The sequence below is a fragment of the Sciurus vulgaris genome (genome assembly GCF_902686455.1).
Source record: "Sciurus vulgaris genome assembly, chromosome: 12".
In the NCBI taxonomy this organism is placed as follows: Eukaryota; Metazoa; Chordata; class Mammalia; order Rodentia; family Sciuridae; genus Sciurus; species Sciurus vulgaris.
Window position 1 is genome coordinate 54711694 of NC_136473.1, and position 19005 is coordinate 54730698.

The window sequence follows — 19005 nt, forward strand, 5'->3', positions numbered from 1 at the left end:
ATGCCTCTAGCATCAATCCTCTTAAATGTGGTATTGCTTTGGCTGTTCTGGGGTTTTTTATTCTTCCATAGGAATTTTAGAACTGTTTTTTATTTTCTAGTTCTATAAAGAATGTCATTGGTCATTTCGATGGGAATTGCATTGAATCTGTATATTGCTTTGGGTAATATGGCCATTTTGACAATATTAATTCTGCCTATCTAAGAACATGGGAGGTCTTTCCATCTTCTAAGGTCTCCTTCTATTAATTTCTTCATCATTTTATCATTTTCATTATAGAGGTTCTTTACCTCATTAGTTTTATTCTGAAGGTGTTTGTTTGGTTGGTTGGTTGATTTTGTTTTGTTGAGGCTATTGTGAATGGAGTAAATGGAGTAGTCTTCTTGTTTGTTTGTTTGTTATTTAGAAGATTGTTGGGGGGGGTGCTGGGGATTGAACCCAGGGCCTTGTGCTTACAAAGCAAGCACTCTACCAACTGAGTTATCTCCCCAGCCCCAAAATTTATTCTTAAAGTATAAAAAAGCCATGGGCGGTCTGCGGAGTGTTTTTCTGGGAGCTACCGGTGAGCCACAACTGAGCCAGCGACCCCTAACAAAAAGACTTAAGACGGAAAAAGGGGGTTTCAAGATGGTGGCCTAGAGGGTGGCTGCATTTCATGTTCCTCCAGGACTCGGGATTCAAAAGAAGAGATATTGAGAGACTTGGGACCAACTCAAAGCAGCCGGATGAGTCTCTCCCGTTGGGGAGGCGTCCCGGATGGGGCGATAGTCCCGGAACGCAGGGAACATTGTGAAGTAGAGCTGCCCAGCGAGACACCCCTCTCCCCGCTGGAGCAGTGAACTCAGACAACTGGGAGCATCGTAGAGGAGGCCGCTCAGCACAGCGCTGGGACTCAGAGCAACCACTGGGGCTCCGGTGGCTGCCCAGGGGAGGAACGGCGAGGAGAGCTGTGTGGGCTCAGAACACCGGGGCCTGCCCTGAGGAGGAGGAGGAGGAGGAGCGTGGCCGCTTGGATTCGGAGTGACTGCACCAGAGCTACAGGCGGTTGCCAGAGGAGCTGTGTGGTGAGCTGTCTGGACTCAGAGCTACCGCTTCTGAACACCAGGGCCTGCCCAGAGGAGTAGGAGGAGGAGGAGGAGGAGCGCGGCGGGTCGATTGGACTCACAGTGACTGCATTAGAGCTCCAGGCGGCTGCTCAGAGGAGGAGGCAAGTGCTGAGTTGTTTGGACTCAAAGTGACCGCTCCTGAACACCGGGGGGCTGCCTGGAGGAGAAGTGCGGTGGGTCGCTTGGTCTTGAGTAGCCACACCAGAGCTCCAGGCGGCTGCCCGGAGGAGGCTTGCAGTGGGTCATGTGGACTCAGAGGGACTCAGAGTGATGGCTCCTGAACACCCGGGGGGTTACCTGGAGGAGGAGGAGGAATGGGGCGGGTCACTTGGACTCGGAGTGACTGCCCAGGGCTACGGGTGGTTGGCAGGAGGAGGAGGCACGCAGTGAGTTGCTTGGACTCCTAGTGACCGCACCGGAACACCGGGCAGCTGTCTGGAGGAAGAGGCGTGCGGTGGGTCTCTGGGACTCAGAGCGATTGTACGGGGCTCCATGTGGCTGCTCACAGGAGGGGACACATAGCCAGGCGATTAGGTGCAGAGCAGGGTCCCAAGACCTAGGAGGCTTCTTGGTGGAAGATCTGCACAGAGACACACTTAGGGGCGGAGCGAAGGTTCCAGGACTACGGGCAGATTCTCTGAGGAGGGGCAGCCTAAGGAGAATCATCTGCGAAGGGTGAGGCTCCCAGGCCCAGGAAGTAGGGCCCGGACCCTGGGAACTTTGCAGAGGAAGGCAGCCCAGCCCAGGCAGTAGCTGTAAATTGAGGGGAAGCTCTAGGAGGGGAACTGACCTGCGAGACCTCCCCACCGGGTGAGTCTTCCCTGCTGGGTGAGGTTTCCCCACAAGGACGGTAAAACCAGAGACACAGGCCCAAACAGGCTTTGCCTCAGCCCGCAGCCTAGTTCCCCATTGGATGACCATTGGTCAACAAGTGGAGACACCTCTGCCCACTAGCAGGGAATATACCCCACCTGAAGGCCACCACTCCTAGAGAGGCAGCTTCCTTGTGGAGCACTGCATTATCAACTTCCTCCAAGACTTCAGCCTACTGAAGGCTAAGAGGCGATATATAGAAATGTTCAGGGACATTGTAATTTGGTGGAGGAAATCTGCAATATCTCAGTGGTCCACTGATACCTGAACAATATGAGAAAACAAGGAAAGGAAATGCCGCAAACAAATCTAGATGTTACATCAATAAAACCCAAAGACAGCATGGCAGAAGAAATGACAGAAAAGGAGTTCAGAGTGTACATAATTAAAAAGATCAGGGAAGCAAACGATGAGATGAAAGAGCAAATGCACACACTGAATGATGAGATGAAAGAGCAAATGCAGGCATTGAATGATCACACCAATCAACAGTTAAAAGAGCAAATACAGGAAGCAAAAGATCATTTCAATAAAGAGTTAGAGATATTGAAAAAAAAAACAAACAGAAATCCTTGACATGAAGGAAACAATAAACCAAATTAAGAACTCCATAGAAAGCATATCCAGTAGGATAGAACACCTGGAAGACAGAACCTCAGACACTGAAGACAAAATATTTAACCTCAAAAACAAAGTTGAACAAACAGGGAAGATGGTAAGAAATCATGAACAGAATCTCCAAGGACTATGGGATATCATGAAAAGGCCAAATTTAAGAATTATTGGGATTGAGGAAGGCTTAGAGGAACAAACCAAAGGAATGAACAATCTATTCAATGAAATAATATCAGAAAATTTCCCAAATCTGAAGAATGAAATGGAAAATCAAGTTCAAGAGGCTTATAGGACTCCAAATACACAAAATTACAACAGACCCACACCAAGGCACATTATAATGAAAATACCTAACATACAAAATAAAGACAGAATTTTAAAGGCTGTGAGGGAAAAGAACCAAATTACATTCAGGGGGAAACCAATATGGATATCAGCAGATTTTTCAATCCAGACCCTAAAAGCTAGAAGAGCCTGGAACAACATTTTTCAAGACCTGAAAGAAAATGGATGCCAACCAAAAATCTTATACCCAGCAAAACTTACCTTCAAATTTGACGATGAAATAAAATCCTTCCATGATAAACAAAAGCTAAAAGAATTTACAAAAAGAAAGCCAGCATTACAGAACATTCTCAACAAAATATTCCATGAGGAAGAGATGAAAAACAAAGAAGCAAATCAGCAAAGGGAGGAATTATCCTAAAGGAATTGTCAAATAAAGGAGGAACCAAGTCGTGTCAAATAAATAAACAAATAAATAAATAAATAAATAAATGAAATTTTAAAAATGAACCAAATGACCGGGAAACCAAATCATATCTCAATAATAACCCTGAATGTTAATGGCCTGAATTCATCAATCAAAAGACATAGACTGGCAGATTGGATTAAAAAGAAAGATCCAACAATATGTTGCCTGCAAGAGACTTACCTCATAGAAAAAGATACTCATAGACTAAAGGTGAAAGGATGGGGAAAAACATACCATGCACATGGACTCAGGTAAAAAGCTGGAGTATCCATCCTCATTTCAGATAATGTGGACTTCAAGCCAAAGTTAGTCAGAAGGGATAAAGAAGGTCATTTCATACTGCTTAAGGGAAGCATAAATCAGCAAGATGTAACATTCATCAACATCTATGCCCCGAACATTGGCTCATCCATGTATGTCAAACAAATCCTTCTCAATTTCCGAAACCAAATAGACCATAATACAATAATACTAGGTGATTTTAACACACCTCTCTCACCACTGGACAGATCCTCCAAACAAAAATTGAACAAAGAAACCATAGATCTCGATAACACAATCAATAATTTAGACTTAACAGACATTTATAGAATATAACATCCAACCAAGAGCAAATACACTTTCTTCTCAGCAGCGCATGGATCCATCTCTAAAATACACCATATATTATGCCACAAAGCTAATGTTAGCAAATACAAGAGGATAGAGACACTACCTTGTGTTCTATCAGATCATAATGGATTGAAGTTAGAAATAAATGAAAGAGTAAAAAACAGAAATTATTCCAACACCTGGAGATTAAACAATATGCTATTATATGATGAATGGATAACAGAAGATATTAGGAAGGAAATTAAAAAATTCTTAGAGGTAAATGAGAACAAAGAAACATCATATCAAAATCTCTGGGACACTATGAAAGCAGTACTTAGAGGGAAATTTATTTCATGGAGCACACTTAATGAAAGAAGTAAAACTCAACAAATAAACGACCTAACACTACAGCTCAAAGCCCTAGAAAAAGAAGAACAGACCAGCACCAAAAGTAGTAGAAGACAGGAAATAGTTAAACTCAGAGCTAAAATCAAGGAAATTGAAACAAAAGAAACAATACAAAAAATTGACAAAATAAATAGTTGGTTCTTTGAAAAAATAAACAAAATTGATAAACCTTTCGCCACACTAACAAAGAGAAGAGGAGAGAAAACCCAAATCACTAAAATTCGGAATGAACAAGGAAATATCACAACAGACAGGATTGAATTACAAATCATAATTAGAAGCTATTTTCAAAATCTATATTTTAACAAAATAGAAAATTTTGAAGACATCAACAGGTTTCTAGAGACATATGAATTGCCTAAACTGAATGAGGAGGACATAAACAATTTAAATAGACCAATTTCAAGTACTGAAATAGAAGAAGTCATCAAAAGCCTACCAACAAAGAAAAGTTCGGGACCAGATGGGTTCTCAGCCGAGTTCTACAAAACCTTTAAAGAAGAGCTCATTCCAATACTTCTCAAAGTATTCCATAAAATAGAAGAGGAGGGAACCCTCCCAAACTCATTCTATGAAGCCAATATCACACTGATACCTAAACCAGACAGAGACTCATCAAGGAAAGAAAATTTCAGACCAATATCCTTAATGAACATCGACGCAAAAATTCTCAACAAAATTTTAGCAAATCGCATACAAAAACATATTAAAAAGATAGTGCACCATGATCAAGTGGGTTTCATCCCAGGGATGCAAGGTTGGTTCAACATCAGGAGATCAATAAATGTAATTCACCATATCAATAGACTTAAAGTCAAGAATCACATGATTATTGCAATAGATGCAGAAAAAACGTTTGATAAAATACAGCACCCCTTCATGCTCAAAACACTAGAAAAAATAGGGATAGTGGGAACATTCCTTAACATTGTAAAGGCCATCTATGCTAAGCCCATGGCTAATATCATTCTAAATGGTGAAAAACTGAAAGCATTTCCCCTAAAAACTGGAACAAGACAGGAATGCCCTCTTTCACCACTTCTATTCAACATCGTTCTTGAGACTCTAGCTAGAGCAATTAGACAAACCAAAGAAATTAAAGGGATACGAATTGGAAAAGAAGAACTCAAACTATCCCTATTCGCTGATGACATGATTATATATTTAGAGGAACCTGGAAATTCCACCAGAAAACTGTTAGAACTCATAAGTGAATTCAGTAAAGTAGCAGGTTACAAGATCAATGCTCATAAATCCAACGCATTTTTATACATAAGTGATGAATCTTCAGAAAGAGAAATTAGGAAAACTACCCCATTCACAGTAGCATCGAAAAAAATAAAATACTTGGGAATCAATCTCACAAAAGAGGTGAAAGACCTCTACAATGAGAACTACAGAACACTAAAGAAAGAAATTAAAGAACACCTTAGAAGATGGAAAGATCTCCCATGTTCTTGGATAGGAAGAATTAGTATTGTCAAAATGGCCATACTACCAAAAGTGCTATACAGATTCAATGCAATCCCAATTAAAATCCCAATGACGTACCTTACAGAAATAGAGCAAGCAATCATGAAATTCATCTGGAAGAATAAGAAACCCAGAATAGCTAAAGCAATCCTTCGCAGGAAAAATGAAGCAGGGGGTATCGCAATACCCGAACTTCAACTTTATTACAAAGCAATAGTAACAAAGACGGCATGGTACTGGTACCAAAATAGAAAGGTAGATCAATGGTACAGAATAGAGGACACGGACACAAACCCAAATAAATACAATTTTCTCATACTAGACAAAGGGGCCAAAAATATGCAATGGAGAAAAGATAGCCTCTTCAACAAATGGTGCTGGGAGAATTGGAAATCCATATGCAACAGAATGAAACTAAACCCATATCTCTCACGATGTACGAAACTAAACTCAAAATGGATTAAGGACCTTGGAATCAGACCTGAGACCCTGCATCTTATAGAAGAAAAAGTAGGTCCAGATCTTCAACAGCTTAGGACCAGACTTCCTCAACAGGACTCCCATAGCACAAGAAATAAAAGCAAGAATCAATAACTGGGATAGATTCAAACTAAAAAGCTTTCTCTCAGCAAAGGAAACTATCAGTAATGTGAAGAAAGAGCCTACAGAGTGGGAGAATATCTTTGCCAATCATACTTCAGATAGAGCACTAATCTCCAGAATCTATAAAGAACTCAAAAAACTCTACACCAAGAATACAAATAATCCAATCGACAAATGGGCTAAGGAAATGAACAGACACTTCACAAAAGAAGATGTGCAAGCAATCAATAAACATATGAAAAAATGTTCAACATCTCTAGTAATAAGAGAAATGCAAATCAAAACCACCCTAAGATTCCATCTCACCCCAATTAGAATGGCAATTATCAAAAATACAAGCAACAGGTGCTGGCGAGGATGTGGGGAGAAAGGTACACTCATACACTGCTGGTGGGGCTGCAAATTAGTGCAGCCACTCTGGAAAGCAGTGTGGAGATTCCTTAGAAAACTTGGAATGGACCCTCCATTTGACCCAGCTATCCCACTCGTTGGCCTATACCCAAAGGATCTAAAATCAGCATACTACAGAGACACACCCACATCAATGTTCATAGCCGCTCAATTCACAATAGCCAGACTATGGAACCAACCTAGATGCCCTTCAATTGACGAGTGGATAAAGAAACTGTGCTATATATACACAATGGAATATTACTCAGCCATAAAGAATGACAAAATTATGGCATTTGCAGGCAAATGGATGAAATTGGAGAATATCATGCTAAGTGAGATAAGCCAATCTCAAAAAGAGAAGGGACGAATGATATTGCTAATAAGTGGAGGATGACACATAATGGGGGGGAGGGAAGGGTTAGTGTTAGGGTTAGAGTTAGGGTTAGGGAGGGGGGCAAGTATGGAGGAAGAAAGTACTGTATAGAGTGTAAAGTGGGGTGGGAGGGGTGGGGGGAAGGGAAAAATAACAGAATGAATCAAACAACATTACTGTATGTGGATTTATGATTACACAAATGGTATGCCTTTGCGCCATGTACAAACAGAGAGGCAACATGTATCCCATTTGTTTACAATAAAATAAAAAATAAAAAAAAAATGGCCATACTACCTAAAGTGCTATACAGATTCAATGCAATTCCAATTAAAATCCCAATGATGTACCTTACAGAAATAGAGCAAGCAATTATGAAATTCATCTGGAAGAATAAGAAACCCAGAATAACTAAAGCAATCCTTAGCAGGAATAGTGAAACAGGGGGTATTGCAATACTAGATCTTCAACTCTACTACAAAGCAATAGTAACAAAAACGGCATGGTATTGGTGCCAAAATAGAAAGGTAGATCAATGGTACAGAATAGAGGAACACGGACACAAACCCAAATAAATACAATTTTCTCATACTAGACAAAGGGGCCAAAAATATGCAATGGAGAAAAGACAGCCTCTTCAACAAATGGTGCTGGGAGAATTGGAAATCCATATGCAACAGAATGAAACTAAACCCATATCTCTCACCATGCACGAAACTAAACTCAAAATGGATTAAGGACCTCAGAATCAGACCAGAGACCCTGCAGATTACAGAAGAAAAAGTAGGTCCAGATCTTCAACATGTCGGCTTAGGACCAGACTTCTTAACAGGACTCCCATAGCACAAGAAATAAAAGCAAGAATCAATAACTGGGATAGATTCAAACTAAAAAGCTTTCTCTCAGCAAAGGAAACTATAAGCAATGGGAAGAAAGAGCCTACAGAGTGGGAGAAAATCTTTGCCAATCATACTTCAGATAGAGCACTAATTTCCAGAATATATAAAGAACTCAAAAACCTCTACACCAAGAATACAAATAATCCAATTGACAAATGGGCTAAGGAAATGAATAGACACTTCACAGAAGATCTACAAGCAATTAACAAACATATGGAAAAATGTTCAACATCTCTAGTAATAAGAGAAATGCAAATCAAAACCACCGTAAGATTCCATCTCACCTCAATTAGAATGGCGATTATCAAGAACACAAGCAACAACAGATGTTGGCGAGGATGTGGGGAGAAAGGTACACTCATACATTGCTGTTGTGGCTGCAAATTAGTGCAGCCACTCTGGAAAGCAGTATGGAGATTCCTTAGAAAGCTTGGAATGGAACCACCATTTGACCCAGCTATCCCACTCCTTGGCCTATACCCAAAGGACTTAAAATCAGCATACTACAGAGATTCAGCCACATCAATGTTCATAGCTGCTCAATTCACAATAGCCAGACTGTGGAACCAACCTAGATGTCCTTCAATTGATGAATGGATAAAGAAACCGTGGTATATATATGCAATGGAATATTACTCAGCCATGAAGAATGATAAAATTATGGCATTTGCAGGTAAATGGATGAAATTGGAGAATATCATGCTAAGTGAGATAAGCCAATCTCAAAAAGTCAAAGGACGAATGATATCGCTAATAAGTGGATGATGACACATAATGTAATGGGGGGAGGGAAGGGTTAGTGTTAGGGTTAGAGTTAGGTTTAGGGAGGGGGCAAGAATGGAGGAAGGAAGGACTGTATAGAGGGAAAGAGGGGTGGGAGGGATGGGGGGAAGGGAAAAAATAACAGAATGAATCAAACAACATTACTCTATGTAAATTTATGATTACACAAATGGTATGCCTTTATGTCATGTACAAACAGAGAAACAACATGTGTCCCATTTGTTTACAATAAAAAATAAATAAATAAATAAATAAAATGAAATGAAAAAAAAAAAGCCATGGGCTATGGATTTTGTTATGTTGATCTTATAATACTGCTACATTACTGAATTTGCTTATCAGCAAATCATGTTTAGGATTATGTAATCAGCAAACAGAGATGGTCTGACTTCTTTTCCTATTTGTATCCTTTTAATTTCATTCTCTTGCCTGGTTGTTCTGGCTAGAATGTCAATGACTACATTGAACAGGAGTGGTGAGAGTGGACATACTTGTCTTGTCCCTGATTTTAAGGGAAATGCTTTCAGTTTTTCTCCATTCAGTATGATGTTGGTTTGGATTTATTATATGTAGCTTTTATGATATTGCGGTAGTTTCCTTCTACCCCTAGTTTCTTTAGTGTTTTTATCATCCATGGGTGCTGGATTTTGATGAAGGCCTTTTCTGCATCTGAGATAATCATGTGGTTCTTGTCCTTAATCCTATTTATGTGATGAATTATATTATTGATTTATGTATTTTGAACCAAATCTGCATCCCTTGGATGAAACTAACTTACTTGATCATGGAGTACATGTTTTTGAATATGGATTATTAATATTTTATGAAGGATTTTTACATCTATGTTCATTAGGGATATTGGTTTTCTTTCTCTGATGTATCTTTGTCTAGTTTTGGTATTAGGGTGCTACTAACTCCATCAAATGAATGTATGAGTGTGCCCTACCTTTCTATTTCATAAAATAATTTTAGGAGGATTGATGTTAATTCTTCTTTAAAGGTTTGATAGAACTCAGCTGAGAATCTATCTGGTCCTGGACTTTTCTTTGTGGGAAAGCTTTCTATATTGCTTCAATCTCATTGCTTATATTGGACTGTTTAAGTTTTCTATTTCTTCTTGGTTCACTCTGGGTGGGTCATATCTGTCTAGAAATTTTTTAATACCTTCTACATTTTTCAATTTATTGGAGTATAAGTTTTCAAAATAGTCCCTAATGTTCTACTGGATTTCAGAAATGTCTGTGATGATATCTCAAATTTTGTTGACTTGAGTTTTCTCTTTCATTTTGGGGGGCAGTTTGACTAGAGCTTATCAATATTCTTTATCTTTTCAAAGAACCAATTCCTTGCTGCATTTATTCTTTGTATTTTTTTATTCTCTATCTCATTGTTTGACTTTGATCACAATTACTTTCTTAATATTAATTTTATGTTCCAGATTCCCATTCACAATAGCATATTACATTTAGTTGTCCTTAGACTTTTGTTGGTTTGGACAGTTTCTAGACTTTCCTAATTTTTGGGATTGCTAGCCAGGTACTTTGTAGAATATCAATAAATTGGGATTGTCTGAAGCTTTTCCCATAATTAGACTGGAATTCTATGTTTCAGGGAGTATGATTATAGAAGTAAAGTGCCATTGTTATCATATCTTATCATAAGTGCCTATCAAGATGGCATATCACTGTTGATGTTAGCTATTTTAGTTTGCTTTTTCATTGCTGTGACCAAAATACCCAACAAGAACAACTTATAGGAAGAAAAGTTTATTTGGGGTTTATGGTTTTAGAAGTCTTAGTCTACAGATGGCCAACTCCATTGCCTGGGCCCTAGGTGAGGTAGCACATCGTAGGGGAATGACCCGTCAGAGGACAGTCCCTCAACTCATGTGGCACTTTCCCCCTCAGGAAGCAGAGACGGGGAAAGTGCCACAGGGTAGTGCATCCTTCCAGGGCATGCTCCCAGTGACCAGCATTGTCCACCTGTGTCACATCTGCCTATAGTTACCTGCTAGTCCATTTAAACTAGGATAGATTGATTAGGTCTTAGCTCTCAAGATCTAATTATTCACCTCTGAATATTCCTGCATTAACAGGAGCTTTGGAGGGTGGGGAATATTTCATATCCTTGTGTTACCTGCCTTGAAGTAGTGAAGTAGTGTTATTCTAATGGAAAGTTGCTCTTTATTCTTGCTTTCCACATTATTTTCCTTGGGAGTAATTCACTTTGCATGGTTACACTCCACCTTCTTAAGGAACAAATATCTACATAAGTTTTAAAAAAATTCTTCTGCATGGAAGACTTGTCTCATCCCTGATTTATTTATTCAATCATCTATCAATATGGATGCATGTATTTATCTTTTGTGTTATAACCTAATGCTACCTTGTTTATGGAGAACTCAGCCCCTATATCCATTGGAAATACTCCAATCATCGTGATGGTTTCATTTTGTTTGTTTGTTTTTAATACTTTACTTTTTGGCCCTGGAAGGTGCTCCAAGCCTATCTTTAAAATGGTATTAGACACCAAGATCTTGGTGTGCTCATTATTGTTTGGTTGTTTTCCCTTCTCAACTGTCAGAGCAAGGAACCATATGTGTGTAGGCTAATACATGCATGTATACCTACACATCATTAAGTATTTCTATAGGTAATCATTTGTATTTATGTTAAGCTAAACAGGATGTGTTTAGCTTAACAATTCAACCTATTATCACATCAAACATTCTAGCCTCCTTACTTGCTTATCTGTAATTTACTTTAGTGATGAAAATAAGCCATTCAACACTTGCCATCCATTTACTTAGTTTTTAATTTTCAATATATATTATATCTTAGTCTACTTGGGATGCCACAACAAAATACCATGAACTGACTGGCATAAAATAAGATATTTGTCAGGGGGCAGTTCAAGACAGTGGAAAAGAGAAGGTCACTTTCCTGGCTGCTCCATGGTGTGAAACCATGGGGGAGGGAGCAGACTTTACTGGAATTTAATACTGGGTATTCAAAGCAGATCAGGAACTCAGAAGGTTGGATCTAATAAAATTAGGAAGACAGTCAGAGCAGTGCCTCCATGAGCAAAGTGGAAGGATGAGGGAATTAAAGGATCCACACTTTTAGGAGGCCAGAAGCATGTCTGGGTATGGAGAGTTTAGAGATCAAAGGCACAGCCTGACTAAGCTGAAAGACATGCTGCACAATATACTTGTCTCGTGTGGAAAAGAAGCTCCATCTCTCCTGGCTGCATTCAGAGGAAAGAGGAAAGAACAATTTTTCTACTGCTGTGTTGGGGCAGGCAGGGAGGGGAATGGATTCCTGGCAAACTCCAGTTTGGCCCACAATATAGGCCTGGCAAGCCCACACTGCACAACATAGTGTGTGACTAAATGACCAGGATAAAATCAAATGTGGAAAGAGGTTTACAAAGGAGACCCACCCACCTATCTCCTTCCCCCTCCAATCCAGGTGCTTGCAGGACTGACAGGAAGAGTTGTACCTGGGTGGGAATTTGAAAGGGCAAGGGTGGGAGAGGTTGAATTTGGAGACTGAACCCAAGACCATGAAAGATGGAGTCTGCAGATAACCTAGTGAACAAAGAATTGGCTCCTCTATGACACAAGTGGATCCCATGGGAGATCCCTGGGGTGCAGTCTTTCAGAATAGACTGGCAATTGCTGGGCCCTGGAGATTCATGGACTTAAAATCTCAAGACCAATTAGCATTCAGCAAAGAATCTGGAGCATAACAAACCTAAACCCTGCCTCCAGGGGTTCAGTTTATGGGATTACCTCTTTCACTCCAACAACCCAACTCTGAGGGTGAAGCCAGGATCACACTCCACGAGACCTCACCTAACACTGCTGGGAAGGGAACTGAGAATCTTTTGAACTCCTGAGGTAACAATTCTTTTACTTTTCATCTAGATCTTTTTTTCTTCTTCTTTTTTCTTTTCTCTGTTTAATTGTGACCTTAATGGTCCATGGACATTTATTCATATTCATATTTGTTTTTTTTTTCTTTCTAGCATTTTTGAAGTCAGTTATTTTTCATGGATCAGTTTTTGGAGGACAAGGATGTTTGAGTAGTTTATTTCAGGGATTTTTTGTATTCTTTTATATTTATTTTTAATTTTTTACATTTTTTCTTTATATATATTTTCTCTAACTTATCTCTTTCCCTTGATTCTCTTTCTCCCTTTTCTTCTGCTAACAGCGAATCTCTATTGTTCTTTTACTCTTCCTTTGATTTTTTTTACTGCTTTCCTCCTCCCTCATAATCATCACATCCTACATCACTACTGTTCTCTCCCTGTCCACCATTCAAAATTGTAAACCCTTTTGCAAACTTACTGTTTTTATTGTAGGCAATAACTGATCGTATCATTTCTGTTTATGTGACAATCAACATTGTAGACATCATGGCAGGAACTATTAATTTAATGCTGTATATTGTTTGCATCAGTTATTGTTATTATTTGTCTTCCCCTAAATGGTGAGGTACTAGAAACTTTCAGACACACTAAAAGTTCCCAGGGTAGAAACTCTACAGTATCAGATCATGCTGTTAGATGGGAAAATACACAAATGACATCAAAAAGCAAGGGAACAAATCCTTCCAAACAATCCAAGATACTTCAGTTACAGAATCCATCAACACCATAGTGGAAGAAATGTCAGAGAAGGAGTTCGGAACATACATAGGTAAACTGATCTGCAAGGTAAAAGATGATGTAAGGAGTGAAATCAGAGATAAAATACAGGAAGTGAAAGATCACTTCAATAAAGAGACACAGATTCTGAATATAAAATAAAGCAGAGATCCTCAAAATGAAGGAATCAATAAACCAAATTAAAATTTCAATGGAAAGCATCACTAACAGACTAGATGACTTGGAATACAGAGTTTCAGGAAATGAAGACAAAATACATAATCTCGAAAATAAAGTTGACCATGAACAGAACTTCCAAGACATATGGGATAACCTGAAAAGACCAAATTTAAGATTTTTTTGGATGGATGAAGACTCAAAGATACAAATCAAAGGAATGCTCAATCTTCTCAAAGAAACAATATCAGAAATTTTCCCAACCTGAAAGAATGAAATGAAAAATCAAATACAGGAAGCTTACAGGACCCCACTATATAAAATTACAATAGGCACACACCAAGGTGCATGATTTTGAAAATGCCTACCATACAGAATAAGGAAAAGGCTGCCGGAGAAAAACAATAGGTCACATGTAGGGGGAAGCCAATCCAGATCTCAGCTGATGTCTCAACCCAGATCCTCAAAGTTAGGAAGTCTTGGAAGAATATATACCAAGCTCTGAAAGAAAATTATGCCACCAAAGAATGCCATACCCAGCAAAATTAAGCTTTCAGGATTGATGATGAAGTAAAAACCTTTCATGATAAACATAAGTGTAAAGAATTCACAACTAGAAAGCCTGCACTACAAAACGTACTCGATAAAATATTTTGTGAAAAATAAAAGTGAAAACCTGCAGAGGGTGGAATTACACCAGAAGAATAGTCAATCAAAGAAGAAACTAATTCAAGTTAAAAACCAGAAATAATTCAAAGTAACAGGGAATAAAATCACTTCTTAATAATAGTATTGAATATAAATGGCCTAAACTCATCAATTAAAAAACAGAGACTGGCAGATTGGATTAAAAAAACAAGTCCCAACAATATGCTATCTCCAAGAGACTCACCTCATAGGCAAAGACATCTACAGACACTGAAGGTGAAAGGGAAAAAATATATATATTATTCACATGGCTCTCATGAACAAGTAGGGGTTTCTATCCTCATATCACATAAAGTGGACTTCAAGCCAGAGGTAATCATAAGGGACAAAGAAGGACATTCCACTTTGCTTAAGGGGATCATACATCAATGAGACATAATAGTCATAAATATTTATTCCTGAAACAATGGAGCATCTATGTACATCAAACAAATCTTCTCAATATCTAGAATCAAATAGACCACAACACAATAATACTGGGAGGGCGGGGTAGGGACTGCCGGCCCCGGCGGCTGGGGTGGAAAAAGAAGAAGCAGAGGGAGGAGTTGCTGCCGCCACCACAGCCGCCGCGGCTGCTGAGACTTGCCGGAGTGTGTGAGCTTGGAGGTTGCTTGCGTGGATTTATCGCAGCCTCGGTCCGCGTAGCTCCAGAGGTTTAACCACAGGACAGAGAAAACCAGAGTCTCACAAGGTTGCCCAGGCTGACCTGGAACTTGTGATCCTCCTGCCTTAGCCTCCCCAGCAAGTGGGATTACAGGGCCAGGTATGGAGCTCAGTGATAAGAGTGTTTGCCTACCATGCACAGTCCTGGGTTTAATCACCAGAGCTGAAAAATAAGTGTCAGAAGATTTGGGCATATTCATAAAATATATGAGGTAATCAAACCAATACTTTCATGTACTGAAAAGAAAATACTTCTGATTTGTACATCTCTTGGAGACATGAGCTGTTTCTTGTCACACCTGCTAATCAATACTTGTGGAGAGTTAGAATTCAGTAAATGCCAACTGAATAAGCTTTATTAAGAAAGCATAAAGGGCTCCAGGACTCAGGATTCAAAAGAGGAGATATTGAGAGACTTGGGACCAACTCAAAGCAGCCGGGTGACTCTCTCCCGTTGGGAAGGCGTCACGGATGGGACGGTAGTCCCGGAATGCAGGGAACTTTGTGAAGTACAGCTGCCGGCGAGACGCCCCTCCCCCCGCTGGAGCAGTGAACGCGGACAACGGGGAGCGCTGTAAAGGAGGCCGCTCGGCACAGCGCTGGGACTCGGAGCAACCACTGGGGCTCCGGCGGCTGCCCAGGGGAGGAGTGGCGAGGAGAGCTGTGTGGACTCAGAACACCGGGGCCTGCCCTGAGGACGAGGAGGAGGAAGAGGAGCGCGGCCGCTTGGATTCGGGGTGACTACACCAGAACTACAGGCGGTTGCCAGAGAAGGGGCTGCGTGGCGAGCTCTTTGGACTCAGACCGCTTTTGAACCCCGGGGCCTACCCGGAGGAGTAGGAGGAGGAGGAGGAGGAGCACGTCGGGTCATTTGGACTCGCAGTGACTGCATTAGCGCTCCAAGCGGCTGCTCAGAGGAGAAGGCGAGTGGTGAGTTGTTTGGACTTAAAGTGACAGCTCCTGAACACAGGGGGGCTGCCTGGAGGAGAAGCGTGGTGGGTCGCTTGGTCTTGAGTGGCCGCACCAGAGCTCCGGGCGGTTGCCCAGAGGACCCGTGCAGCGGGTCACATGGATTCAGAGCCACTCAGAGCGACCGCTCCTGAACACTCGGGGGTTATCTGGAGAAGGAGGAGGAACAGGGAGGGTCACTTCGACTCGGAGTGATTGATTGCCCAGGGCTACGGGTGGTTGGTGGGAGGAGGAGGCACGCAGTGAGTTTCTTGGACTCCTAGTGACCGCACCGGAATACTGGGCGGCTATCTGGAGGAAGAGGCCTGTGGCGGGTCTCTGGGACTCAGAGTGATTGTTCGGGGCCCCAGGTGGCTGCTCACAGGAGGGGACGCATAGCCAGGTGATTTAGTGCAGAGCAGGGTCCCAGAATCTAGGAGGCTTCTGGGTGGAAGAGCCGCACAGAGACAGGCTTAAGGCGGAGCGAAGGTTCCAGGCCTGCGGGCAGATCTCTGAGGAGGGGCAGCCTAAGGAGATTCATCTGCGAATGGTGAGGCTCCCAGGCCCAGGAGGTAGGGCCGGGCCCCTGGGAACTTTGCAGAGGAAGGCAGTCCAGCCCAGGCGGTAGCTGTAAATTGAGGGGAACCTCTAGGAGGGAATGACCAGCGAGACCTCCCCACCGGGTGAGTCTTCCCTGCTGGGTGAGGTTTCCCCACAAGGACGGTAAAACCAGCGACTCAGGCCCTAACAGGCCTTGCCTCAGCCCGCAGCCTAGGTCCCCTTTAGACGACCATTGGTCAAAAAGTGGAGGCACCTCTGCCCACTAGCAGGGATTATACCCCACCTGAAGGCCACCACTCCTAGAGAGGCAGCTTCCTTGTGGAGCACCGCATTATCAACTTCCCCCAAGACTTCAGCCTACTGAAGGCTAAGGGGGGATATATATAGAAATCTTCAGGGACATTGTAAGTCAACAGAGGAAATCTGCAATATCTCAGCGGTCCACTGATATCTGAACAATATGAGAAAACAAGGAAAGAAAATGCTGCAAACAAATCTAGATGTTACATCAATAAAACCCAATGACAGCATGGCAGAAAAAATGACAGAAAAGGAGTTCAGAATGTACATAATTAAAATGATCAGAGAAGCAAACGATGAGATGAAAGAGCAAATGCAAGCATTGAATGATCGCACCAATCGACAGTTAAAAGAGCAAATACAGGAAGCAAAAGATCATTTCAATAAAGAGTTAAAGGTATTGAAAAAAAAAACAAACAGAAATCCTTGAAATGAAGGAAACAATAAACCAAATTAAGAACTCCATAGAAAGCTTATCCAATAGGATAGAACACCTGGAAGACAGAACCTCAGACATTGAAGACAAAATATTTAACCTTGAAAGCAAAGTTGAACAAACAGAGAAGATGGTAAGAAATCATGAACAGAATCTACAAGAACTATGGGATATCATGAAAAGGCCAAATTTAAGAATTATTGGGATTGAGGAAGGCCTAGAGAAACAAGCCAAAGGAATGAACAATTTATTCAATGAAATAATATCAGAAAATTTCCCAAATCTGAAGAATGAAATGGAAAATCAAGTTCAAGAGGCTTATAGGACTCCAAATACACAAAATTACAACAGACCCACACATTATAATGAAAATACCTAACATACAAAATAAAGACAGAATTTTAAAGGCTGTGAGAGAAAAGAACCAAATTACATTCAGGGGGAAACCAATATGGATATCAACAGATTTTTCAATCCAGACCCTAAAAGCTAGAAGGGCCTGGAACAACATTTTTCAAGCCCTGAAAGAAAATGGATGCCAACCAAGAATCTTATACCCAGCAAAACTTACCTTCAAATTTGACGATGAAATAAAATCCTTCCATGATAAACAAAAGCTAAAAGAATTTACAAAAAGAAAGCCAGCATTACAGAACATTCTCAGCAAAATATTCCATGAGGAAGACATGAAAAACAAAGAAGCAAATCAGCAAAGGGAGGAATTATCCTAAAGGAATTGTCAAATAAAGGAGGAAACAAGTTGTGTCAACCAAATAAATAAAATTTAAAAAATGAACCAAATGACCGGGAAACCAAATCATTTCTCTATAATAACCCTGAATGTTAATGGCCTGAATTCATCAATCAAAAGACATAGACTGGCAGACTGGATTAAAAAGAAAGATCCAACAATATGTTGCCTGCAAGAGACTTACCTCATAGAAAAAGATACCCATAGACTAAAGGTGAAAGGATGGGGAAAAACATGGCATGCACATGGACTCAGAAAAAAAGCTGGAGTATCCATCCTCATTTCAGATAATGTGGACTTTAAGCCAAAGTTGGTCAGAAGGGATAAAGAAGGTCATTTCATACTGCTTAAGGGAAGCATAAATCAGCAAGATATAACAATCATAAACATCTATGCCCCAAACAGTGGCTCATCCATGTATGTCAAACAAATCCTTCTCAATTTCAGAAACCAAATAGACCATAACACAATAAAACTAGGTGATTTTAACACACCTCTCTCACCACTGGACAGATCTTCCAGACAAAAATTGAACAAAGAAACCATAGATCTCAATAACACAATAATCTAGACTTAACGGACATTTATAGAATATACCATCCAACCAAGAGCGAATACACTTTCTTCTCAGCAGCACATGGATCCTTCTCTAAAATAGACCATATATTATGCCACACAGCTAATGTTAGCAAATACAAGAAGATAGAGACACTACCATGTATTCTATCAGATCATAATGGATTGAAGTTAGAAATAAATAAAAGAGTAAAACACAGAAACTATTCCAACATCTGGAGATTAAACAATATGCTATTATATGATGAATGGATAACAGAAGATATTAGGAAGGAAATTAAAAAATTCTTAGAGGTAAATGAGAACAAAGAAACATCATATCAAAATCTCTGGGACACTATGAAAGCAGTACTTAGAG

General features: G+C 40.5%; 1 protein-coding gene across 1 annotated transcript in view; it reads left to right on the plus strand.

Annotated features, from left to right (window-relative positions):
* The window catches only part of CATSPERE (catsper channel auxiliary subunit epsilon), a gene marked incomplete at its 3' end in the record, with an annotated part of 219030 nt that overhangs the window by 72245 nt on the left and 127780 nt on the right, over positions 1-19005 (plus strand). The gene's annotated exons all lie outside the window — the stretch shown is intronic.